The sequence below is a fragment of the Myotis brandtii genome, unplaced genomic scaffold (genome assembly GCF_000412655.1).
Source record: "Myotis brandtii unplaced genomic scaffold, ASM41265v1 scaffold450, whole genome shotgun sequence".
Lineage (NCBI taxonomy): Eukaryota > Metazoa > Chordata > Mammalia > Chiroptera > Vespertilionidae > Myotis > Myotis brandtii.
The window spans coordinates 109,947-122,672 of record NW_005367210.1 but is presented as its reverse complement, the minus strand read 5'-3'; the positions used below and the strand labels follow the sequence as shown (position 1 = coordinate 122,672).

Genomic DNA, 12,726 nt, shown 5'->3' with positions numbered 1-12,726 from the left:
CCTGGGGGAATGGACTTTGTCTTAATATGAGGGCAGCTGTGTTGGCTGCACCTGGGGCTCAAAACTTCTCGAGAAATGCCAGACTGATCCCCAGCCTGAATCTCCGTGGCTCTGTGGCTCCAGGCCGCCCCCTTCCTGGTTCAGTGGAAGCCCAGGTTCCGTCCCAATTTGTGCCCAGTCCTGTTAGGACCAGTGTCAGGGTGAGTTTAATACACTTGGGAACTTGCTGGGCCTTCATTGACAAATGAGCCCCAATAAAACTAAGCATGACAAAAAGGCCATACATTGACAGTTCGTGGTCATGGCCATTGTGGCTGAATCCCACCATTGTAGGTGTGTGGGAAGGGGGCAGGGGGGAGGGAGTTGCCCATGGGTTAGCAGGAGTGTAGGTCTGGGTGACAGCACTTGGTAGGGAGGGACCAGCCCACATACATTTGAGGATATTTCTCATGTGTGTCCATTTTAAGTTACTCTGCCCCTGATTCACTGTCCACACCATATTGTCTGCTAGGCTGGGTATAGTTACCCCCACCTCCTGTGAAAGTTCATCATTATTAGCTACGAGTCGGCTCTTGTATCCGTGGAATTTTGGCAAAGTTTCTGCCTTAGGCAAATTAGGATTATCAGGATTCCAAATCAGCATAGTTGGGGTCATGCGGGTGGGGTGGGGGGGGTGGTCACTAGATAATGAAAGGATCCCATCCGGTTATCTGTCCTTAGTCTGTCCACCATCCTTTATTGGAGCATTGGAGGGCGGCAGGAGTGAGAACGGATGTATGGGGATGTGGAGGAGGAGGGGGAAATCGGCGTGCTGTTGCCTTTACTGGCAAGAACAGGTGTCTTCAGAGCATTTTGCAAAGGTGTAGAATGCCCCATAGGTGGAAAATGTAGCATAATAAAGGTTGTGGGCAGGCATGACTCAGGCGTTATTTTAAAATTTTAGTAGGGGATGTTTGAAAAACCTATTCTGGCATCAGGGCCAGCTGATCGAGTAAATGTAAGTTTCTCATTCTAAGGCCAATTTCTGTGTACCTTGTAAGGTTCCTTGACCTAAATCTAGTTTAGGACACCAGTAGGAATTAGGAGGGCTTTGGTCTGGTCCTGGGCAGCGGAATCACACAGTGTCGGGTGTATGCCCATGTTAAGTGTGTCGACTTTGGTGTGGGCATACCGTGTATAACCAGAAGATGGCAGTAAAGGGCTAATAAAATTAACCTGTCAACAACTTGAAGGCCTGGCCCCTGAGGAATGGCTCCTCCGCTTTTAAATCTCCATTGGTCTATTTCCTTGTAGAGTTCACAATTGGAGAAGATCATTTTGGCCGTTAGTGTGTCAATGGGAGGCCGTTGTTTTGCTCCTATTGCTATTCCTTGCTCCCTGTCCACCTGAGCTGGCCAGCCTCCAGCCTCATCTCACCATTCTCCTCCTGTCCCTATTTCTTAGTCCAAGGAGCCCTCTTTACTCTGCCGAACCAGCTCCTTTCCTGCTCAGCCTTTGCAGTGGCTGGTCCCCTGCTCTGAAGACTGTTCTCCAGGTCTTCGTGCAGCCGAGTCACCATGCCCTCTTAGTGCAAGTTTCCTTTCTCAGGGAGGTCTTGCTTGACCATTTCTTAAAAATAGATTTTTATTGATTTCAGAGAGGAAGGGAGAAGGAGAGAGAGAAAAACATCAATGATGAGAGGGAATCATTGATGCCGTGGTCGGCAAACTGCGGCTCGCGAGCCACATGTGGCTCTTTGGCCCCTTTAGTGTGGCTCTTCCTAAGCCTTAGGAGTACCCTAATTAAGTTAATAACAATGTACCTACCTATATAGTTTAAGTTTAAAAAATTTGGCTCTCAAAAGAAATTTCAATCGTACTGTTGATATTTGGCTCTGTTGACTAATGAGTTTGCCGACCACTGTCTTAGTCCAAGGAGCCCTCCTTACTCTGCCGAACCAGTTCCTTTCCTGCTCAGCCTTTGCAGTGGCTGGTCCCCTGCTCTGAAGACTGTTCTCCAGGTCTTCGTGCAGCCGAGTCACCATGCCCTCTTAGGGCAAGTTTCCTTTCTCAGGTAGGTCTTGCTTGACCATTTCTTAATAATAGATTTTTATTGATTTCAGAGAGGAAGGGAGAAGGAGAGAGAGAAAAACATCAGTGATGAGAGGGAATCATTGATTGGCTGCCTCCTGCATGTCCTCTACTGGGGACTGAACCCCAACCTGGGCATATGCCCTGACTGGGAACCTCCTGGTTCATAGGTCAACGCTCAGCCACAGCTGGCTGGGCTGTCTTTTCATTTTGTTGATGGTTTCTTTTGCTGTGCAAAAACCTTTTAGTTTGATGTAGTCCCATTTGTTTATTTTTTCGTTTGATTCCCTTGCCTGAGGAGGTATATCAGAAAAAATATTGCGCCCTCACCAGTTTGGCTTAGTGGAGAGAGCATCAGCCTGTGGACTGAAAGGCCCTGGGTTCAATTCCGGTCAAGGGCACATACCTTGGTTGCAGGCTTCTCCCCGGCCCGGGTTCTGGTCAGGGTTCTGTGTAGGAGGCAACCAATCGATGTGTTTCTCTCACATCGATATTTCTCACTGTGTTTCCCTCTCTCTTCCACTCTCTCTGAAAAATCAATGGAAAAATATCCTCACATGAGGATTAAAAAGAAAAAAGAAAAAAAGAAAAAAAATATTGCTATGGGAAATGTCTGAATGTCTGAGATTTTACTGCCTGTGTTTTATTCTAGGAGTTTTATGGTTTCGAGTCTTACATTTAATAATGTAATTCATTTTGAGTTTATTCTTGTATATGGTGGAAGAGTGTGGTCTCGTTTTATTTTTTTCACATATGTTTCCAGTTTCCCCAACCATTTATTGAATAGAGCCTCTTCACAGAGGTGTGTCCCCTGTTACCCATCACATCATTTTGTGCAGCTTTTTTCCTGGTTGGATTGAACCTGCAAAGTGTCTCCTGAGAAGACAGCAGCAGCTCGTGTCCCATCTCCTTCCCCTTCCTGCTCCCCACCCCCCACCTGAGCAGGTTCAGTTACTTCCATTTCCTGTGAAAGTTCATCATTGTTATTAGCTATGAGTTGACCCTAATACCCATGAAATTTAAGCAAAGTTCCTACCTTAGGCAAGTGAAAATTTGCATAGGGGAGATAAACAAGGAGGGATAATGCAAGAAGGTCAAAAGATACAAGCTCTCACCTTCAGACGGTGGCTTGGTTATTAGGTGACACCTTGGGACTGGGGTGAATTTTTGTTAGTATAGGCATATTCAATTACAAGTTAAAATGTTTAGGTAACTATATTAAACTTACGCAGATTTGTGTAGTTATGGGCAGAGTCATTTTGAACAAGCCAATGAGAACACTGCTATGACAGTGACTAAACATTTTTTTCTTTTAAAATGGTTACTGTAAAAGTAATTCTAAATTAAAAACAAATCTGAGCACATGGTGCTCATGGTCCTGAGTCATTCCTGAGAGCGGAGGGTGTACTCCATCGCGGTGCATCAGTGCGACTCTAGACTCATTCTCTAAGGCTGGCTCTCAGCTTTGTTTTTTAAAAATATCTTTTTATTGATTTCACAGAGAGGAAGGGAGAGGGAGAGAGAGATAGAAACATCAATGATGAAAATCATTGATTGGCTGCCTCCTGCTCGCCCCCTACTGGGGATTGAGCCCGCAACCTGGGCATGTGCCCTTGACTGGAATTGAACCTGGGACCCTTCAGTCAGCAGGCCGACGCTCTATCCACTGAGCTAAACCAGCTAGGGCTAGACAATTTTTTTTTTTTTTTTACAAATGGTCCAAGTGAGCCAGTCACTCAAGGGCATGTGCCCTTGACAACCTGGGAACCTGGGACCCTTCAGTCAGCAGGCCGACGCTCTATCCACTGAGCTAAACCAGCTAGGGCTAGACAATTTTTTTTTTTTTTTTACAAATGGTCCAAGTGAGCCAGTCACTCAAGAAAAATAACTGATAGTATTTTTGGCAACGATAAAATAAAATTCAAAGTGTATCCATCACTGAGTTTGAAGCTTCTCAGGTTTTAAAGACTTTTCTGATAAATGGTGATATTAATGAACATGGTATTTTGATATTGTATAATGAAACGTCAAATTCTGGAAGATCTGTATAACTCTGAATCAATACTTCTTAAGGAATCAGTGCAGGAAGTGACTAAGTCATGGATGGGTAATAGATTTATTTAAAGAACAATATATGCCAATGCATTTTAATGTAACAGAGTACAAGACAGTCCTTTGACATGGTTTCAAATTCCTTGTTACAATTAACCTTTAAGGAACTACCACATGTTTGAGTTTTGGTGTAATATCAAAGAAGACTATCTACAAATATCTGAAAAGGCTATTAAAATACTCCTCCCTCTACACACATTTCAACCATAACAACATATGGCAGCAAGATGAATACAGAAACAAATAGGAGAACACTGATGTCTTCCATTAAATCTATGAGATTTGCAGAAATTAAAATAGCCACTTTTCTTATTCAGTTTTTTCAAAATATACTTATTTTTCATAATATATTTATGTTTGCATGTAATGAGTTTATTACTGCTATTTGAAAATCAATTAATAGCCCTGGCTGCTGTGGCTCAGTTGGTTGAGCATTGTCCAGTGCACCGAAAGGTCACTGGTTTGTCTCAGTCAGGGCACATACCCAGATTGCAGGTTTGGTCCCTGTTTGGGGCGTGTACAGAAGGCACCTATCAATGTTTCCTTCTCTCCCTTTCTTTCTCAAATCAATAAAAAACATTTAAAATCAAATAAATATTTACAATTTCTTAGTTTTAATTTCAAATGTAGTAATTATTGATAGGTATAACCTACATAAACAAGCTCTCTAAGGTCCCCAATAATTTTTAAGAGGATAAAAGGGTCCAGAGACCAAAAATATTTGAGACCAGCTGTCCTAGCTTATTCTAACTGTAAGTTTTAGCTACATTGTTTAAGCATTCTTTTATTTGATCATTTATGTATTAATTCAACAAATATTCATGGAGCACCGCTATATGCCAGTTATTCCAGGCCCTGGGATTTCAGCAGTGAATTAAAGACACAAGACCATTCACAAAGGAAGTTACATTCTAGTGCAGCCGTGGGCAAACTACGGCCCGCGGGGCTGGATCCGGCCCGTTTGAAATGAATAAAACTAAAAAAAAAAAAAAAGACCGTACCCTTTTATGTAATGATGTTTACTTTGAATTTATATTAGTTCACACAAACACTCCATCCATGCTTTTGTTCCGGCCCTCCAGTCCAGTTTAAGAACCCATTGTGGCCCTCAAGTCAAAAAGTTTGCCCACCCCTGTTCTAGTGTGTCGGGGGGGACAAAAAAACCCCAAATAGACATGTAACATTTGTAACATGTTAGATAGCATTGAACCTGTGGAAAAGAGAATAGGGAATTCCTGGGATGAGGGTATTCGATTTTAAATATAAGCAGTCAGGGAAGGCCTCACCTAGTGACATTTGATGGAAGACCCGAACAAAGCGAGGAAGGGAACCATGTGGATGTGCAAGAAAAGGTCACTTTAGTAACAAGGAAGTGTTACTGTGCAAAGGCCCTGAGCAGGAGTGTATGCGGGGTATATTCAAGGAACATCCAGGGACACAGTGCGGCTGTTTTGGTGTATTGCAATCAGCACTATAGGGTAGACGTGGATCCTAACTTTTTATCTGGCATAATCCAGTGGATATAGGCTATTTTGCTGGATAATTTTGGTTGGTATCATCTTCAGAATGTGACCTATAATGTTTGTTTATTGCTCATATTTTAAGTTATTACTCATATCTCAGACAGCAGGTATGTCCTAGTGAGCATTTATCTCTAACTATTTGCAAGGCCCTGTTCTAGGCTCTTGAGGTATGTCTGTGAACAAAACAAAGATTCCTGTCCTGGGGAAGTTGGATTATTAAGTAAGGGGAGGTAGAGGATAAGCAGTAAATGTCACAAGTAAGTGAGCTATATTAGAAGGTAATATGTTGGAGAAACTTTTTGTTGTTGTTGTTAATCCTCACCTGAGGATATTTTTCCATGGATTTTTAGGAAGAGTGGAAGAGAGAGGGAAAGATAGAAACATTGATGTGAGAGAAACACATTGATTGGTTGCCTCCTGCACTAGCTCCCACCAGGGCCCAGGTCAGGGAGGAGCCTGCAACCAAGGTACGTGCCCTTGACCAGAGTCGAACCTGGGACCCTTTAGTCCGCAGGCTGATGCTCTCTCCATTGAGCCAAACCGGCTAGGGCTATGTTGGAGAAAATTATGGCTTTGATTGTGGTGATGGTTTCACGGGTGGTACTTATCGCCAAACCCATCAAGTTGTATATATTAAATACCTACAGCTTTTAAAAAATATATATTTTATTGATTTTTTACAGAGAGGAAGGGAGAGAGATAGAGAGTTAGAAACATCGATGAGAGAGAAACATCGATCAGCTGCCTCCTGCACATCTCCCATTGGGAATGTGCCCGCAACCCAGGTACATGCCCTTGACCGGAATCGAACCTGGGACCTTTCAGTCCGCAGGCCGACGCTCTATCCACTGAGCCAAACCGGTTTCAGCACCTGCAGCTTTTTGTATGTCAATTATACCTCAATACAGTGATTTTAAGAAAAGGGGACTGATACATGCTATGGGAAAAAAGCAGAGTAGGGGTCCTGACTTAAGTCTTTGTAATTTTTACACATAAGTTCATAATGAATCAATTTTAAAAAATTTTGTGGCAAATGCTCTTTTACTTTTAAATTTAGACTCACATAATCTACCTAGGTAGTAACCTATGAGGGTGGATGTGGCCACTGATGGTTATTAGGCTAATTTTTTTTCTCTGTGTCTAGAAAATTTTAGTGCCTGTTATTTAACTCTCTTCTTCGATGAAGGAGAGGTTAGGATTGTAAATAATTGTCTCTATTTCTTGTCTATTTATTGGTAGTAGGTCATATAACAAACAGACGTTCCAACTCAGCTGTTCAACCTAATAGTTTACTTCTCACATACATTCCAGTCCATAGTGTGAGGTGTGGTTCGCTCCTCCGTGAATTAGTCAGAGACCCTTGCTGATGGAGGCCCTGGCATCTTCTACATGTGACTTCCAAGATCACACTGGGTCTTACTGACCCCCTGAAGGATGTTCAGCGAAGGAGAACGGGATATCCTGCAGGAGGATTTTCTAGGTCACCAAGAAAAGGCACAATCATTTCCACCTCCATTCTGTTGGCCAGAAAGAACTCAGTCACATGACCCCCTTAACTGCAAGTAAGTCCGTGAGATGTAGGGTAGCAGTGTATTCAGGAGGGAAAGAAATTAGTTTTGGGGACCAGCTACCCTGGTTCTATTACTTGCCCTATGGAGAAAGGTCATTGTCGTATCTTTAGTAGGGAAAAAGGGCAGTGTGTTTTTTCTGCCCTAGAAGCTGTAGTCTCACATTCAGCTGCCCGGTGGCCAAGACCATGCTAATAACTGGAGAAACAGATATGGAGATGACGACATTTCATATGGTCAGAAGCTGCAGGTGGCTCTAGTCCCATGTAAAAAGGTTTGCCATTTTTACCTTGGAAAAAAAGAGTACCCAAACTATTGGTTACAGTTTTAAAAATTATCCAAATATTAAAGCTTATCAATTATTTTTTCCCTTTTCTGATTTTTCTCAGTCTTCCTCTCACTTATAACTGGTATGATGATCTTAAACCTTAGTTACTACACTACACATAATAATATTAAGATAATCTTAATATTACCTATATTGTCATATCAAAGTATGTTTAAATTGTAACATTATTTAAAACAAAGACAATCTTAATTAAAACACAATTAAATCTAACTTAAGTATATTATTAAGATCTTTAGGTATACATGGGAACTTACCATTATATTAAAGTCTCAAAAGGCATTTTTAAAATATCAGAAAATATAACATGCCAATGCAAAGAATATCAATGTTAAGAATTACTAGAGAAATATTATTCTGTTAAATCCACGCAGAAAATTTTAGTGGATTTTAGTTCACAAATTTTTCTAATATAATCTGGGTATAACCAGTTTGTAAGTCATTAATTCATAAAATCAAAACACATTTTAGTTGGAAATCTGTATTAGGTTCCCCGTGTTGCATAACAAATGCCCACAGAGCTAGCAACTTACACACCACATACAAAACACATTTTAGTTGGAAATCTGTATTAGGTTCCCAGTGTTGAATAACAAATGCCTACAGAGCTAGCAACTTAAACACCACATATATTTATTTATTAGCTCACAGCTCGTGGGTCAGAAGTCCTGGTGGGCTCGGCTGAGTTCTATGCTTAGGGTGTCACAAGTCTGAAATCAGAGTGTCAGCTGGGTTGGGCTCTGGGACAGTCAGCTTCCAAGCTCATTCAGGTTGTGGACAGAATTCAGTTCCTCGGGTAGGACTGAAGCCCCCGTTTCCTTGCTGCACTGCTTTCAGCTTCTAGAAGCCACCCACATTCTTGGTCCTGGGTCCCCTCCATCTTCAAGCCAGCAAGGGGGCATCAGGTCTTTGTCATGTTTCAAATCTCTCTGACTCCTTCTACCAACCAGAGAAAACCCTGCTTCTAACGAGCTCCCCTGATGGGGGCAGACCCATATGGATAATCCCTGTATATTAAGGCCAATTGACCTGAGACTTTAATGATATATCTGCATAATCCCTTCACAGCAGTATTTGGATTAGTGTTTGATTGACTAACCAGGGACAGGAATGGTGAGGATGGGGCAACGTTAGAACTATGCCTACCACAAAACCCATGTTTACATTACACTTCTATGTCCTCAAAGTAATGGAAGATTAATGCTTTCTAGAAAGGCAAAGGAAGTTAAAATGTTTATAGACAGATTTGCTTTGGTTTAAAAAGCTCATTAAAAAAATAAAGTATGTCATGTCTGTATTTTCAAAATTTGCTACATTATGTAATCAATGCATTATTATAAAAGAATTGAAGCAGGTCTATATTCATTCTCTCAAAACAATTACATTTACAACTGTGTACCAATAGATATTCTTATTTCTGCTAATGGGTAATTTCAAGTATTGAATTCCCAAACTGAGTGTTAGGAACTGAATGTTTCTGTCTCCCCCAAACTGGCCTCCTGAACATGGAGGGCAAGGAGAGATGGAAGAAAGACGCAGACCACTTTAGGTTGGTGGGTGGCAGTTTATTTTGTTTTTAATATATTTTTATTGATTTCAGAGAGGAAGGGAGAGGGAGAGAGAAATAAAAACATCAATGATGAGAGAGAATCACGGACCGGCTGCCTCCTGCACGCCCCACACTGAGGATCCAGCCCACAGCCCGGGCATGTGCCCTGACCCAGAATTGAACGGCAACCTCCTGATTCATAGGTCGATGCTCAGCCACTGAGTCACACCGGCCAGGCCGTGGGTGCTAACGATGCTTGTCTTGCGGGGTGGGGTGGGGGGTGGGGCACAAGATGAGACCCCTTCACCCAGCCGCCAGGATCTTAACCGGTTAAGATTCTGTTTAATAAAATAAATAAATAAATAGACGTTTAATAAATAGGGACCTTGCCCAGCTGGTGTGGCTTGGGGGTTGAGCATCAACCTATGAACCAGGAGGTTGCAGTTCAATTCTTGCAGGGCATATGCCCGAGCTGGGGGCTTGGTCCCCAGTGTGGGGCGTGCAGGAGGCAGCCGATCAATGATTTTCTCTCATCATTGATGTTTCTCTCTCTCTCTCCCGCTCCCTTCCTCTCTGAAATCAATAAAATTTTTTTAAAAAAATAGGGTCCTTAACGGGTTCAGTCACTTATACAGTTCAGATGGTCTGCGCAACATATTACTCTTCCAAGGCTGTGTCCTTGAAAATGGTTCCTGCTATGGTACCGGTGGGCGGAACGTAAAGCCCAAGGAACATATATTCCGAGGACCGGCAGGGAGTGAGGAGCCTCTGATTGCGGGGGTCCAGCGTCCGGGTCAAGCTGGGGTCACGTCCTCGGGGCGAGGAGGCGCGCGCTCTCCACCATTTGAGGACCCACCAGCCAGGGAGCGAGCTCACCATAAACCCACCCTGCCGACTCCTTGACCCAGGACCTCCAGCCCCCAGGACTGTGAGCAAATATATTTCTGTTGTTTACGCCCCCAGTCCATGGCGTTTTGTTAGCTTGAGCAGACTGAGGCACCGAGAACTGTTAAAATTTACAGTATGATTATTTTATGCATTTTATCGTTCGCCTTTAAACTTGGAAATAAGATCACTGTTAAAATTTAAAAATCAATCCTCATATAAGTTATACTAGAAGAATGGTGGTTTTATTCGTTTTAGCTTAATAATTAGGGCCATCAGATTTATTTTCAAAAAAGGAAAAGAAACATTTTATTTTAAAAAGCCCCAGGGTTTCAGCCTTGGAAAAGAATGTCTTGACAGAAGCCACTGTGCCATTTTTCTGGGCATAATGCCATGGTACATACATTATTTTATCAATTTCATCACTGTCGGCCAGTGTGCAGTTTTGATAACTCACAAGTTCACTTTCCCCAGTGAATACGATTATACTTAAAGATAGAATATTAAGGACAATTTAATTTCATAATAGCATTTGGTTTTATTGGTTAAAATTCCTGTTGGAGTGGGCTGATAGTACAGCCTGTTAGCATATTTCTCCCCCTGTCTCCCCCTCCTCCCTCCTTTCCTTCTTGGCCAAGAATACAATCATCAGAAAATTAGCTTTGAAAGAACAAGATTCAGAATTGTTTTTCTTTTTCTTCTTTGTAAGAAAAACAACTAGTTAAGAAACAGGAGCAAGCTAAGCGCATACCTATTAAAATAGTAACTGAGACTGAGCGTGTTTACAGCAGTGCGTTCATCTTTTCCAGCTGTACCTGCTGCTCACGGTCACTGTTTCAGTTAAGCTTTAGGAAAAACGAGAATGGGAGAGGAAGAGAGAAGGAAAGAGTCGTTCTTCTCGTGGAGAGCTGTTTACTTAAGTTATATGATGGAGTTTGTCATAGTTCTTGAAAGTTTAGATTTTAATATTTTATATTAACATTTTATTTTATGAGAGCCAAGTTTGTATAAATTAAAAGTTCTCTATTATCTTGATATAGTGAAGAATTTTTTCCTGTGATAATGAGATTTTTGTGTTTGTATCTTACTTTTTAACTTCTAAAATACAGTAAAATGGACTATATTTTGGGTGGACAGTTGCATGAGTTTTTTTTTTGACTCTTGTCAAAAAGGTTTATTAACATGGAATTACTTCAAATACAGATAAATTCTGTTCAAGTTTGAATATTTTCAATATACAGGAATTTAAAAGAAAAAATTCTGAGTCTTCATGTTGCAGTTTTATTTCATTTTAATTTTTACCTTTTAAAAAGTATTGGCACTGCCCGGCCGGCATGGCTCAGTGGTTGAGCATTTATTTACCTTTGAACCAGGAGGTCACAGTTCGATTCCCGGTCAGGGCACATGCCCGGGGTTGGGGCTCAATCCCCAGTGGGGGGCATGCAGGAGGCAGCCGATCAATGATTCTCTCTCATCATTGATGTTTCTCCCTCTCCCTCTCTGAAATCAATAAAAACATATTTTAAAAAAAGTATTGGCACTACAAGGTTCTGTAAAGAATAGAAGTGACAAATTTAAAACACATGAAAATCTTTTTTTAGATGAGTTTTAACTACCACGGAAATCAGGATGCAGAAGAGTTCTATCACCTCCCCAAATTCCCTTGGCATCCCTGACTACCACAGAGAGGAATTCTTTCATCTCCTGCCCAGGAAATCTAAGCCTGGCTGGCAGCCTATTTAAAGCTGAGAAGGGGAAGGAACCAGCCATCTTATAGTTCAATAGATGTGTCCTTTTCTTCTTCTTTTTTTAAAAAATTGAATTGATTGGGGTGACATTGGTTCACAAACCCATACAGGTTTCAAGCGTACAACTCAACAAAACATCACCTTCACACTGCATCTTGTGCTCATCGCCCAAAGCGCAGTCTCTTTCCGGCCCCAATTGTCCCCCTTTGCCCACTCCTCTTACCCCACCCCCTTTCCCTCTGGCTATCACTACACTGTTGTCTGTGTCTGTTTGTGAGATATATAATTTTTTTGGCTTAATCCCTTCACCCCTCTTCTCTGACAGCTGTCAGTCTGTTTCATGCCTCTGTTTCTAGTTTTTGTTGGTTTATTTTGTTCATTCGATTCCATATACATGTGACAGCATATGGTATTTGTCTTTCTCTGACGGGCGTATTTCACTAAGCGTAGTAATCTCCAGGTTCACCCGTGCTGTCACAGAAGGTGTGTTTGTATGGCTCTCATTTGACCTGGTGTCCTTGAGTCCAGCAGCTCCTTTTCATACTTTCAACGGAGAAGACATTTGCTTTTCTTTTTATAATAATTTCTCTTATTTTTCTCTGAGTAAAGACTGTGTAGTATTGAATTTATGCTTTTAATTTTTAAAATTTAATTAATTAATTAATTAATTGTTAATCCTCACCTGCTTATTTTATTATTGATTTTTGGGAAGAGTGAAAGAGAAAGAGACAGAGAGAGAAACATCGATGTGAGAGAAACACATCGATTGTTGTCTCCTGCAGGCCCCCCCACCCCCACACACCAGGGCCTGGGCCAGGGAGGAGCCTGCAACCAAGGTACATGCCCTTGACCGAAATCGAACCTGTGACCCTTTGGTCTGCAAGCCAACGCTCTATCCACTGAACCAAACCGGTTAGGGCAGTGGT

The 12,726-nt window shown here is 41.8% G+C and overlaps 1 long non-coding RNA gene across 2 annotated transcripts; it reads right to left on the bottom strand.

The window, feature by feature from the left end:
• Positions 1-6,264: 6,264 nt before the first annotated feature.
• On the bottom strand, positions 6,265-8,666 carry LOC106727586. 2 transcript variants are annotated; one of them, XR_001363812.1, is made up of 3 exons: positions 8,243-8,666; positions 6,576-7,561; positions 6,265-6,345 (listed from the first exon to the last, which is right to left on the bottom strand). It is a non-coding gene; the product is annotated as an uncharacterized LOC106727586 (long non-coding RNA). The 2 variants fall into 2 exon arrangements; XR_001363813.1 differs by having other exon boundaries at positions 8,268-8,665.
• Positions 8,667-12,726: the final 4,060 nt, after the last annotated feature.